At 29.6% G+C, this 14,966-nt stretch overlaps 1 protein-coding gene across 3 annotated transcripts in view; it reads left to right on the top strand.

Moving 5' to 3' along the window:
- The window catches only part of LOC107454550 (Exchange factor for Arf 6), a 116,438-nt gene that overhangs the window by 54,659 nt on the left and 46,813 nt on the right, over positions 1–14,966 (top strand). The gene's annotated exons all lie outside the window — the stretch shown is intronic.

The raw sequence follows: 14,966 nt of genomic DNA on the forward strand, positions 1-14,966 counted from the left end.
GGATGGCACCCCCAAAATAAATAAAAAAATCATTCTTTCTTATAATTTGACAGTCAAATCTAAATCATTGTGTCATCCGATGCTGTTTATTATCATTATTATTTTATCACCTTTTTGTTTACTCTTTTTCCTCTTATTTCTTGAAGCTTTTTTTCTTTTTTAAGTATTTTTTCTTTCTTTTTCTTTTCCACTAATGTTCAACTCCGTAGCCTTGTAATTTTGAACACAATCCAGAAGACAAGGGAATACCTGGATCAAGTATTGGGAGAAATTTTGTCTTAGTGGAGGACTTTTTGATAGAACTAACCCGTATTTGCACTACATGGCGCGGAAGACCCCAAGAACCTTCCAAGGTTAGCCTTACGGCAAAGGGACTCTAATCCGTGATCCGTCTACCACTGAGTATATTTCACGTCAGCACTGTAGTCGGTGCCAGCTGGATGCGGATTCGTATCGACCAGCCATTGGTGGGATTCGAACCCGGTTCACCTCATTGGAAGGCGAACGCTCTATGACCGAAATCGGTTGAATAATTCTAAAGAAGTCGAATTTTTAGTATACGACTTCTTTAAAATTCGATTTCTAGGAATTATGCGGCTGATTTCACTCAAATTTTGTATTTTTCCATGTACATTTGCATACTTTAAAATGTGATAAATTGTATACCTTACAATTCAAAATGTTTTCGACTATTATTAAATAAAATAATAAAAAATAATAAATATTTACTAAAGTTCATTTTTTTTGCATGGAGTTATCTTCGGATAAACGAAATTTTTAATTGCTCGCAAAAATTTTTCACCTCCCTTAATTGTTGCGTCGGAAAAAGTAAAATTAACATTAAGGGGTCAAAACTTTGGACCGCTCTTCTGACCAGGCTGTAGGGACCATATTTTCTAGATTGCGGCTACTCCCTATATTTCGGGAGTCAGAAATATGAATCCGTTGAAAAAAAGGTATGTTTATTCAGAGAAAGTACGTTTTTGTATCTGATTTCCTAACTTAAAATATCGTCTACACCAATTAATTAGCATATTTGAGGTCACTCTCTCGAACCATTATGAATGAGTTTTTGAATGTAAAGATCTGATCATTAAATCGAAAGTTATTCAGGGTGGTCCGTTTTTAATTGGTGCACTGTACATTTATTTTAATTTTGTCTTTTTTAATATGGATGATTAAAAAGTTTTATTATCTAAGTTTTTAAGAATGAGTCGTTTTAATGGAGATGCTTTATAAGATAAGTGCAATTTGTTACAACTTTTGTTATTCTTATTTGAAACTTTTAAGAGTGACTTATGAATTTTTAATCAACAGCGGTTCAATGCTTACATTTTTAAATGTTTATCTGTGTATTTTAAAATCGTAATATATTGTCCATGACTGTCATATTAGGATTAGTAAAAAGGCTAAATAATAAAAGGATTAGAACCTGAAAAAATATATCCAGTTTAAAATTATTCCTGCAATTATTTTTGAAAAGTTAGATGAATATTATGAGAATATTTGATTAAATGCAAAATTATTTTGGGTTGAAAAATTTTGCAGCATTGGAATGTCGAAAACAGTGTAGTATTCAATATTCTAATATTATGTTTTAATGCTAAATATTTTTCTAAAAGTCGAGAAAAAGTTTTTATTTTTAGAGTAACTAATAAACATATTTTTTAATGTAATTTATTATGTATAAATGGGGGAAGACTAAGTTTTTAGATAAGTAAAAAATTAGTTGTAAAATGCTGTTACAAAGTACAAACATTTAATTATTTAAATTCGTTCCGTTTTACCAATTAAATGCAATTTTTTTAAATATTTTATTTTTATTCATGATCATGCATAGTTAGGAGGCTTTGCTCTGCTTTCAGATAAATATATAATTAGTATTCTATGAATTACTTTCCGGAATGACATTATGCTACATCTCTTATGAAGTAGTTTTTTTCTTCATATTTTATACTAAATTCTTCCAAAGAATAGATGAATAATTAATATTTATTCATTTCATATCAACTTAAGCATTTATATTGTTTTTCAGCAATATTTTTCTAACTTTAAGCCTTTCATTTAATTAAATTATCTTTAGTAAAGGAGGCAAAGATAGTATCATAATTATTAATTTTTGACGATGCATATTCATTAATAATATTTCTTTCTTTTTTCGATTCTTAGTAAATCTAAATGTTAAGTAAAACGCTACAGCGATTTTACTTAATTTTTAAGACCACTATGAATTTTGGTTCTTTGAAATCGATGCGACATTTTTTCTCTCTCCAACATGGTGCGTAGCGTTATTAAAAAAGTGTTTAAAGATACTGATTTTAGATTTTCGTTTTTTAAAAGCCCTTAAAGGTGCTTTTTTTATTTTGTGTTTTTAAAAGAGTTTTTAATTTTCCCTTTTTGAAAACGAGATACCATACTTTACCATGTCGATTTTCGCCACGTTATCGCAATTCATTCAAATACAATGCATTTCGGCATACAGTCGGTTCGTAGCATATGAAAGCGCCAATCTTTTTACATGTTTGATGAAATACTTGCAGGTCCGCATGTGCGTATACTAAGCTGGGTTCGGTGAGATTCTTGCATTCTCATGTGCAACTCTGCTGCATTTAGCAAGATATTCTCAATTTCAGGCTTCATTTCCTTCCCTCTGAAATCAAACCGAAAAATCTCTCGATCTTTTTATGGTAGCCAATATAATCAAGAAAATAGTTCTTTATCAGAAATTATTTATTTTATAATGATCATATTAAGTCTTAGAAAATTATTTTGCATTTTGTTAGTGTATGTAATATAGTGCTTAAAAATATTTTTTAGCACTATACTTACTTAAAAAATACTTAAAAAATACTTTACTTAAAAAATACTTAAAAGGTGCTTATTTTTTGTTGAAAGATTTGGCTACGTACCCTGTCTAAATAAGGTAAGCATGTTATTTTTTTTCTTTTTTTTTGGTTCAAAAAATATTAAAAGTACATTTTTACATTTAAATCGTCAATCATATTATTTTCAAATTAAACTTATGGTGATACTCTTTTATCGAATTGAGTTTTTAATGATTTTAGGATTAAATTTATTACACTTTTCTTGTGTTTTACACACGCTTCGAAGGATTGTCTTTCATGCTTTGGATGATTTTTTGTTTAGTTTTAAAGCTAAAAATTAAATAAGTTTCGTTCGTAATGTAAGGTCTAAATTAGTAGCTTCTTTTTAAAAAGATATTTATTCCGGAAAAAGAAGATTGATTTTTCTAAAACAATGTAGACGTAAGTACATTTGATAAAATATCGTTTCCCGTCACACTTGGAAGAGTGTTCCCGTATTGCCTTTTAATGCTTCTAATATTGATTTCTTTCAAAAGATTGTCTTCGATTTTAACCAATCAATAAATACATCTGTGGTTCCGTTCTTAAATTTCATGGCTTTCTCTTTTTGATAATTAATAATTGATTAGTATGCATTTTCGTTGAGCGATATTAACTTATAAATTTTGTGGAAGTATTTTGTTATGTAATTTCTGTGATGACTGCCCTATGAAGTTTTAAAACATTGTTTCATAATCGACGTTTTGTATTCCATTTTGTCTCTCCTGTCTTGAAGACACTGAGAAAAGCAAAATTCATACATTTTTCAGAGAAACAAATGTCCGATGATGAAAGTTTAAGTGTATGGAAGTTCAGAGAACAGCAGTTAAGGATTACCATAATTAAGTTTTAGGGCAAAATATGTTAAAAAAATGAGAAATGGTTAATTCCATTTTGTTGTCAAATATTATGCAGAATTGCCAACTGCTTCGGACAAAACAGAATATTTTAAAAAACGGAAGAGAACTAAAAACTTAAATTTGGAGATTTTTTGATTAACTTTGCAGACTTTTTAAAAGGTTCTACACGACTTAACTGCGGCAAAGGTGCGTATAACCTAAACCTTAGAATTATTTAGAAGTGTAAGCAAAAGCACTATAAATCGAATTTATTCGATCAAGAATCATACATTAAAAGACTACCATTCGAAAATTTTTATCCGCTGTCAAGAGTAAGTTGGCATCTCTGATTATGTATACGTATTACCTATAATAAAATGGTAAATATTGTTTTTTTTTAAATTTTATTCCGTATGAAGAAGAAATAGTCAACACTCTAATATGTATCAAAATCGATTTTAAGATTTTGATGTAAAAAATTCGATATTTTATAACAATCAAATATTTCAGTTAAACATTGAACATTGTAGTCAATAATAATTAATTAAGCATTGTTTAAGGAACCTAAACACAACTTTAATTAATATAATTTTTAATCTGAGAACGCAATTTTTTTAGTTATGCTTGAATGAGTTTGTCTGGAAAATTTCTTATGCTATATGATTCAATATTACTTAGTAAATTATTTAAGGGCATGACTGGATAACTACTGAACATTAAGCAGCAAATACAAAAGAAATTTATTATTTTCGCATCATGTTTGTCTGTAAATTTTTTTAAAACGCAGAATTTAAAAGAACAATATTTAAAAATAATGGCATATTGATCAATGTATAACGTTAAGTACAAAGATACTTTACGTTAGATACGTTACGTTACGATACCAGGGATCTGTTTAGAAGAAATTTGGGTCCGTTAACGGACCCTGCGCAAAATATCTTTTCATAAAAACGGACCCTTCACAAAATATTTTGACTTAAAAACGGACCCTTCACAAAATGATTTTTCTTTTAATCGGACCCTTCACAAATTTGTTTATCTTCTTTATTGTTTTGTTAATCGAATAAACCCTTCCCAGCGCAGAAAACAAGAAAGATGGATGTAAACGAATTTAGTTCTGTCTTCGGCTGACGATTCTTCCATCATTCGTCCGAAATGAATATTCTGCGTTCAGCAGTATAGGCTAAATACCAAATATCTGCATGCTGCATCTCTAATTTAGAAGAAGCAATTGCTGTTTATTTTTGAAAATTTAATTTTTTTATTAGAGGAGAAGGTGTAAAAATGGGCACAGGTGTAAATATGGGCACCCCACCCTAGTAGCTATGGGAGGTACTGAAGACTGGCGGCAAGGACTGTATATGGCGCCAGTTGCTAATATAAGATTGTACAGAGCAGTTGAAACCATTTTTTCAAGTAGTGTGGATGCAGCGTGAGTTATTGTGCAAATTGGTGTTTATTCTGGACTGCAAACTTTTGAGAGGTATGTGAAATCGTTTTCTTTTCATGTACTTATGCTCAGTTAAAAATAATTTGACAGTGATATCCGGAAAGCGGAGATCTTAAGCTATTTTTTGAAGCACACCTTTAGTCACGCACGCTTTTAGGTTACTTGTGATAGTGGCCATCCTTCTTAGGTGGGGTTGGTGTAAATATGGGCCCCCATTTAAAGGGTGCCCATAATTACACCAACTTTTTTTAGTGGAGTTTAGCACATCAGGCTCTAGTTATGCCAATTGATAAGGCAGCTGAAATACCTCAATGTTCCCCGGGAACTTCAAGTGCAATTTCTCCGTTCGACATATCTCCTGTTCCCAACATTAAGAAGATAACCACTACTCGTGGACGCAAAGCAGCAAGGTCCAGCCTCATCACCGGATTACCATACAAGGATCAGTTGACCAAGACGCTTGACAAGTGCTCTCAAGAAGACGTCCTTGAGTTTTCCCGGGGTAAGAGACCGGCCAGAGGGCAGGGTGGGAAGACGAAAGGCCTTCAAAAAAAGAAAATTCGGCCCACGCAACGATACGATTCATCATCGGACTCATCAGACTCGATGACCCTCCTCTTATCTACAGCGATGATGATACGAATCTAATAAATGTCAACGGTGGGGATAAACCAGACTCAAGCGATGCAACTTGCAGTTTTTGTGATGGAAAGTTCTCTGAAGACACTCGAGGAGAGGTGTGGGTAAGATGCGTTATGTGCCAAATGTGGGCACTGTGCCGGGGGTGAAAGAGCCAGTTATGTTTGCGATTTCTGTAAATAATTTTTTTTCCTGTAATAAATAAATTCTCTACCATTTTGTATTGTTTTATCCTGTTTTTAAACTATTTTTGGTGGCTTTTTTGAAGAGGGCCCATATTTACACCCCATTTTTTCTGGTGCTTTTTTAAAAGATTTTTGAAAATCGTCGTTTTTGAAATGAAATAATTGATGTTAATCATTGTTTTGCCTTCTCGCATTTAGGAAACTTGTTATAGTTGTTAATGAAAGATAAAAATCTAGAAATTTTCAAATTGAAAGTAACTTTATCCAAAAAACAAAAGAGGGTGCCCATATTTACACCTTTTCCATTATAATTTTACAGTTCCGAGCATAATCTTGTATCTATTTAGAATTTAAAAACTCCATGAAAAAGGTTTTTGCAATAACCGGACCCTATTTGCACAAATTCATAAAAGCGGACCCTGCTTGAAAGAGTGTGAGTTCACAATTTCACGAAAAACGGACCTTTCACAAAATGTCTGGACAGACCCCTGGATACGTTAATACGTTAAGTACAAATATTTAAGAAAAAAGAAAAAAAATATTTTTACCTCCTGAAATTTGATGATAATTACAAAACTCATAGATAGTAAGTAGTCCCCGTGGCAGAATCGTGGCGACACGGCGACATTGTCGCAGAACGTTACAGAGTTATTGTAGAACGATTTTTCCTTTGGGAAATAAAAAATTTTACTTTTCTTTTCTGCAGAAATTTTAGAAAGATTTTATCTTTTCTTCAGAATTATATTCAAAGATGCTTTTCTCACGAATCGGAGTGGAAAAAAATGCTTGAATTTTTTTTTTTTTTTTTTCATTTGAGAATAATGAAAAATGAAGTATAATGAAGTAAAAAATTTGGTTTTCTTTTCTGTAGAAATTTTCGTTCTATTTTTTTTATGCTGTTATTACTATTGATTTCCACATAGCTTTTAAAATCCGATATTTTAAATGCCATATTTTTAATACGATATTATTTATTACAAGAATTGAATTCCGAAATGAAAACACGCATTTTAGTAACCCTTTTTTGAAGAGTCCAATTTGCGTGATTTCGTCGTCTATCGTATTTTATTTAAATTTTTTTTTTTTATTGATACTTACTATACTGCTAATGATTTCGCGATTTTTTTAAATATTTTTTTTATGAGATGATGAATTACAAAATGTGAAAAAGGAAATAGTGTGTTATCCCCCTACAAAATGGAAGAATATCGCCCATAATAAAAAAAAATATTACATATTCATTAAAAAAATTATTTTATTTTATCCGAATTTTTTTCTTTTTCTTGACGTTGACGCTTATGTTACTTTAAATTAGTAACATGTATATTTGTTATTTTTATAAGTATCTTTTAGAAAGATATCAGTATTAGAGAGATATGTCGCAGTGACCCCGAAAAAATTCGGCCACTCGGATAGTAATTGGAAAACTGATAAATTGGAGTTTTTATGAAACACCAAGATCGATTTAAACTTCGTGTTAATAAGGGTACTGACTTATTTCGAATAGTAATTTTATTTTATCATTATCTTTCAACAGAAACTATGAATCTCAAAGGAAAGATTTAGATGTATTTATGCTGTTCGTTCAAAAAAATATGGTGATAAGGAAGGATTTTTTTGACTAATGATACAAAATTCTGTCCATTTTCGTAACAAATCGCCTCCTGCGTATGATTTATTTGAATAATGTTTTCTGGTTTTACTCATTTGTTCGCAGCCTTCTCTGAAATAAAGTAAATTTTATTCCTAGGATCAATCTCACTTGTTCGCTATCGATTTTTATAAATATAAGGATATTTCCTGAAATTTCTTTGCTCACTTTTTCCCCCCCATTCAAACACAAATATTAATGATTCAATATAATAGTTTTGCTAAATTCAAATAGCTATTTTCTTGCGAAATTTTATAGCTTTACTTCACAATATACTGGTTGCATTAAGATTGATTAACTTAGATTAGTCTTGAATCATCTGAAATAAGTGGAAGATAATGTACCACGGCTGAGTTAAGATTCATTCTGCAAAAACTGAAAGTTCATGAAAGTTATTCTGTAATTTGATTTTTCCTGCTTTTGATGTGATTGAATTTGGGCAAATCATTTTATGGATTTAATAAATAATACGGCTAGACATCTATCTGAAATATTGAAGCTACTAAAATATTAAATCAACTCACATAAACTATGATGTCAATGTATACTTTTAGAATAAATATTGTAGGATTTTGTCAATATTGATTATTTTGGAGTTGGGTAAATTGATATTTAGCCCACGAAGTAATGCTTATCTCTTATACAGTAGGAGTGCATTACCTTCTTAAAGGTGAACTGTTACGGAAAAAAATATACTTTCAAGGATCCTTATTTATTTGGTTTTTATCTCAATTAACAATAATTTCAATATTTCTTAGTAAGCTGTGGTGGCTCAGGGGATAGAGCGTTCGCCTTCAAATGAGATGAACCGGGTTCGAATCCCAGCGATGGCTGATCGATACGAATTCCGCACCCGGCTCGCACCGACCGCAATGCTGACATGAAATATCCTCAGTAGTAGACGGATCATGGGTAAGAGCCCCCTTGCCGTTAGGCTAACCGTGGGAGGTTTTCGTGGTTTTCCTCCCCATGTAACGCAAATATGGGTTAGTTCTTTCAAAAACTCCTCCACGAAGGCGAATTTCTCCCAATACTTGATCCAGGAGTTCTCTTGTCTTCTGGATTGGGTTTAAAATAACAAGGCTATGGAGTTGAACATTAGTTGTCGTAAACAAAACAAATTGGGTCGGCTGTTCAAATACGGTTATAAAATAAAATATTTCTTTGTTGAGGCGTGGTGGCTCAGGGGATAGAGTGTTTGCCTTCCAATGAGGTGAACTGGTTTGAATCCCAGCTATGCCTGGTTGATACGAATTCCGCACCCTGTTCGCACCGACCAGAGTGCTGACTTTTCAATATCCTTAGTGGTAAACGGATTATGGGTTAGAGTCCCCTTCCCGTCAGGCTAATCGTAGGAGGTTTACGTAGTTTTCCTCTCCATGTAACGCAAATGTGGGATAGTTCCTTTAAAAATTCCTTCACGAAAGGAAATTTCACCCAAAACTTGATCCAGGAGTTCCCTTTTCTTCTGGAATTGGTTTAAAATTATAAGGCTACGGAGTTGAACATTAGTAATCGTAAGCCCAAAAATGGGTCGACTGTTTAACGACGGTGATGAAATAGGAACATTTTTCAGTTTAATTAGAAAAATTTCTGTTTGTCTTAAAAAATTAATGCAATAGACTAAGTACAGCAAATTATCTTTTTATATAAAGCACTAATGCGTATGAATGCTGTTAGATATTATTACATTATTGTGTCATATTTTTTTAAAATTATTTTCGAGACTGACCAAGAACAGACTACTGAAATATCAAGCGAGTGAGGAGTCATAAGCATGAAAAAACTATACACCCAAGAAAAATAGCCAACTGTTAAATAATAACATTTACTAAAGAAAACCATATCAACATCTGTTTCAAATTATTTCTATTTAGATAAACGTTTACTATAAATGGAACTTTAAGCCGTGTCTTTCTAGGGTGAGATCCCTTTTATTCGAGTTGTAATTTAACTTAATTTTTTCTAACTTACACATTTATAATTGCGCTTGTAATATTTCAGAATAGTCCCCTATTTTGCCACTTAAGTTGAATAACGTTGCTTAAATGTCTAATCAAATTTAGATAAATATTTTTTGATGCCTTATTAGTGGCTAAATATTACTACAGAAGATGTTGAAAGTATTATAATACACGAATTACATCGGCAGAAATATACCAGACATATTTCCTGACATATCCTGCTGCTACGTAGAGAATCTTTTAGATTTATATTGCTTGTAAATGTGTAGAAATATATTAAAAATAAGATGATGAATGATTTTTCTTATTTTCTTTGTTTATTATGCATAATTTGCAATCTTCGTTTGCAACTGCGGATTACGTTTGTGTTTTTATTTTTTAAATTTTCTTTTGTGTGTCTGCTTTGCCCTTTCAATAGCGATGATTTTCTGAGCAACCTTTTAAATAATAGCATTTATTACTTTTTTTTGAAGTTTTGGTTCACATGAAACGTAGGATATATTAATCTGATTCATTCTTTACCTATGGCATGGAATATAAATCCAATGTCTTAAAATATCACTTTTGTCTTAATTATTCTTATATGATTGCGAAGATTAATCTCTAAAATATAAATCTTCGCTCCTTTTTATTGTATTGTATTTGGTTAGTTAGTTTACCTTGAAAGTAATGATGAAGAAAAAAACATTAGAACTTGACTCAATTTTAATTTTCAATTTACCATTAGAATTTGCCTTAATCTTAATTTACAATTGAAGCATTATCAATTCGAAATTTTAATTTTCAACGTGTCTTGCGAAATTCAATCGTTCAAAATGATATTCTGCTAACGAAACCTTGACATTAAGCCTAAATCTTTAGAACACAGAAATAACACGCCAATCAACGCGCAATTTAATTTCGAACATATTTGTTATTGCAAATCCTTAAAATTGACAAGGAATTGGGCATCGTATTCAATTACTGTTCGGAATATTTCAAGTGTATAAGAGATGTCATGTAGTATCAAAGTCTTTTATGAAATATTTGTAGAGAAAATTTCTAAAATCTCTAAATAATTAAAAAATTTATATAAACCATGTAAAATCCCGAAATAATTAGAAAGATTGATATTAACCTCTCAAGCTGCCTTAAAAATTTCATTTTCTTGTAGGTTTGAAAAAAAAACCGTAATGTTAGCCGCATGTGTTCGATGTTAGCCATAAAATACTTAGCTGAATTTAAGATGCATTTTTGAAAAAATTTTGAAAAAAATTCTCATATTGTTTTTATTTTTTCAATATAGTTATATAAAATTTGAGTGTTCGAGAAAAATAAAAAGACGAATATATGTAATTTGTATGTGTATTCAGAAATTTCATTTATTTGATTTTGTTTACAAAAGTAAATAACGTTACTTTTGTTTACAAAAGAAATGACTTTACTTTTGTTTACAAAAGTAAAAGGATTTATTTACATTTAAGAAGTAAAGTCATTCATTTACTTTTGTTTTATTGATATTTTTGTTTTAGTCTACTACTTCTTAATACCTACTAAATTAGCTATTCTAAATGCAAATCAAGAAATACAGATAATTAATAAATTTTATATAATTATATAATTTTATATACAGACTTTACCACTCATTTATAATGGCATTTCCTATGTCTCTGCTGGAGGTGTAATTTCGTTTCAAAAATTCTTGAGACACATCAAAATTAACACTGCCATTAATAAATAATTTTATTATTATCTTCTGGAATTCAGTTAGGGTTTTAGAAAATAGTATTTAAAGTGTTTAAATCATTTATCTAAAATAGTAAAATAAAATCAACTTGGAATAATTTTCCATTTCATTTTAAAACTTATCGAATCGGATGTGAAGCAAATGATACCTCTAAGAGGAAGCTTAAATGTTTTCACTGTATTTTTTTTAAAGATGTTCGATTTGATGGAAGCTATTTATTCCACATCTTAAGTGCTTCGATGTGTTGCAAATGAAAAAGAATGTTGTTTTAGATGTCCCTTAAGTGTGGGTAATTCTTTACTTTTAAATCTCAGAAGCTCGTTTTTATTTTCGGTGTTTATCTAATTTAATTTGAGGGATTAGTTTGAAACTCTTTCCCATCCCCATTTTTCATTAGCTTTTATTATTCCGCTTATTTTACGCTAACGCCAAAGGAAGAAATTTTCCAAATTAAAGTAGAAGTCCACTTTCCTTTTTTTTATTTATTTAATTTTGTATTTTTACTTTAAGGGGAAAAATACTTTTGTTCATAAATATTTTGTTATCTTATTAATTGGGGCATAGTATATTTAACGAGTTTTATGAAAAACTAATCATATACTAACTAAAAAAATTTAAAAATTATTGTAGTTTAGTTAATTGATCATTTATTTATTTTTTCCCTTTGTATTCTTCTTACTTTAATTTTAAATAACTAATTTTAATGGATTTTGATGACCCTAATCGTATTTTTCTTTAATTTTGTTTAAGTTTATTGTCTTTAAAATGTGATAATAAGCTTAAACATGACAATAAACATAAATATATTTGTTGATTTAAAATACTTAATAGATAAAGTTTCAAATAACGATCACAATTTCTTTTATTGTAGTTTTTATAATGTTTTAATTTAAAAATTTTGTCAGATTAATTATTGAAAGTAGAAATTTGTTTACATTCGTATTCACCTCATTCCTGACGGAGGTTATCTCTATTATCAGCAGATGACAGTACAATAAGAGGTGTTTATAACTTCCTCTTGATGACACGAATGCATTGATTTATACTAGAGCCCCTGAATTAAGAGTATAGGAGCCTTAATTTATACAAAGCTGAGCTGAGTCACAGAAGGACTGCAAGACTTCCGGTTTGATTTGTTTGCTTTTTTTAGATACTGGGTGCTTTCATGCAGTAATCACGGCTTTTCAATGCCCGCGTTAACCTACTGACTCAGCTTATTACTTAAAAGTTTTACAAGTTGCAAATTTTGCATTGTGGGCGCACATGATCATTTAAACAACGCGAAGATTTGACTTAAGCGATTATTTTGTAGCTCTTTTTAAATTAATTTAAAATGAATTACTTGCACTTAAACTTAACTAACATTTTTGGATATACAAATTTTTTTTTTGAACTATTTACCAAACGTTTAGTTATAATTGAATGTGTTTATTGTTTGAAATTATCGACTGTTCAAAATTATCCAGTGTTCAAAATTATACAGTTATTATTATTGTCCCACTTATGAAAAAGGGGTGAGTTGCAAAATTTTATCTAAAACTAACTAAATATGCTCCTCCTTACTAATTTGTTACTTAGATGGCCAACTCATTACAGTCAAGATTTACCATAATCACGCATTTTTCCTCTATGAATTCGCATATTGCTATTTAACTCATTTTTTAAAAAATTTCAATTACTATTGATTCATTCAGATTTCTAAAAACATGAGGGTCAGATAGTATTTTCAAATCTAATTCAGTGACGTAGCTCACGGTAGCCATACTTACCTGAAATATTTAATCAAAGATGAATAAGCATTTAAGAACGTGCATGGACATTTAAGTACGAAGATAAGTAAACATAAAAAACTCCTTTTTACGACCTGTTTTTGATACAAATGAGTTGTAAACTAACAAACATCTTTCTGTCATTTTTTAAATAATTGAAAAGAAAACAGAATCATCTGCAGTTTAATTCATGACAATGTCTATTGAATATTTCAAAAAATTAATTTTTAAAACATTACTCTTCTTTTCATTTTGATATACTTTATGATTGGCTCTTCATGGACAGTGTGTAACTGTAAGTCTGTTCTTTGCCGTTTTCTGTTCTCCTTTATTCTTCCACGTATATTTCTTAGCAACATCCTTTCAAAAAATCTAAGCGTTTCCACATTCTTCTGGGTTTGAGTCCACAATTCCAGTGGCATAGGTAAGAGAGGACAGCGGTGAAACTCATGATTTTTTAGTCTTGTTTTTTTTTTAATATGTTATATAAATCGAATACTTTTTATTTGAATCAGCATAGAACAAATTTTATTAAAATATTTCTTTTGATTTTTTTTCCGCATTTACCAATCAAAGTTTTGATGAATGTGTTAACAATTCTTTACAAACAATATTGTAACAGAATACTTGACAAGACAGTAACATTAGTATTTAATTATCAAAAAATAATTACTTTGTAAATGTAACGCAGTTATTTTTATTCATGAGCAGCTCTACACCATCATGAACTAGTTAAGACTATGAACCAATTTATTAGTTTATATCAAATAAAGAATAGTTGATTAGATCAGGAAAAAAATTCCGCAAAAATTATATCCTTAAGAATGTATTTAGAAATAATAATGTCAAAAAAATATGTATGGCTTATATCAATGATTTTCTTTTTAAAAAAATCTAGTAATTTAAATAAATTTTTTTTAAACATCTAGTGATATATATCGCGATTTAAATCATGTTTAAAATCATACCTACCCTGAAAATACTGCGAATAGAACAGTTATTCCCAGAAATTTCTGCAAGCTATAAAAAGGCTTACAAATACAATCGACTTCTTTTAAATTTTAAAATCCTAAAATCTCATTAAAATATAAATGATTTAAAAAAAAGCTTTTTATTGACGAAGTAACTTAGTCCAGTGTGCTTTATAATTCCAGAAAGATGCGAGCTTGAATGAAGAAGAAAAAAGCGATTTATACGATTTTTTTCTAATTCCCATTTCTGCGTTTTTTGCTTATTTTGTTCACTTGGCTCTAAAATAATGAAATAAAAAATAAACCTGAAAACTCTTTTTTAAGCTATTTTTTATTCGGTTAAATTATTATGTACTATATGAAATTTTTTTCCCAGTTATTTATTGAAATCATTCATGTATTAATATTCATTTTTATTTAAAAATAACTAAATATTTTAATATAGTGACGTATATTTGTATAGTTTTATTTACTCTTGTAATTGTCTTTGCTAATAAATTAAGTTTATTTTTTTTTTATTCTAAAGCAAACATTTTTTTCGGTTACATAATTCTTAATTTGCGAGATTAGTTTTGAGTTTGAAATAAGCTCTTAATTAATTCCGTTTCTGTTTTCTATATTAAAAAGAAATCTGTCTATATGTGCACAAGTTTCTTTGATTAACTAGTTCAAATTATTATATCAATTCCAACAAGTATTGCCTTTAATAATTATAAAACATCCCTTCGGATTTTTTTCTGATATTAATTATTTAATTAAATAGCTGCTTTTATTGAGAACATTTATCGTATTTATGATAAAAATACTGAAATTTGGAAGCTAAATAATTTTCATTCTAAAAAAAGTTATTTAATCTATGTATTTAGTAACACAACTATTTACGTCCTTGCTTAAAAAAAAATAAGACA

This window comes from Parasteatoda tepidariorum, chromosome 7, assembly GCF_043381705.1.
Source record: "Parasteatoda tepidariorum isolate YZ-2023 chromosome 7, CAS_Ptep_4.0, whole genome shotgun sequence".
Taxonomy (NCBI): Eukaryota; Metazoa; Arthropoda; class Arachnida; order Araneae; family Theridiidae; genus Parasteatoda; species Parasteatoda tepidariorum.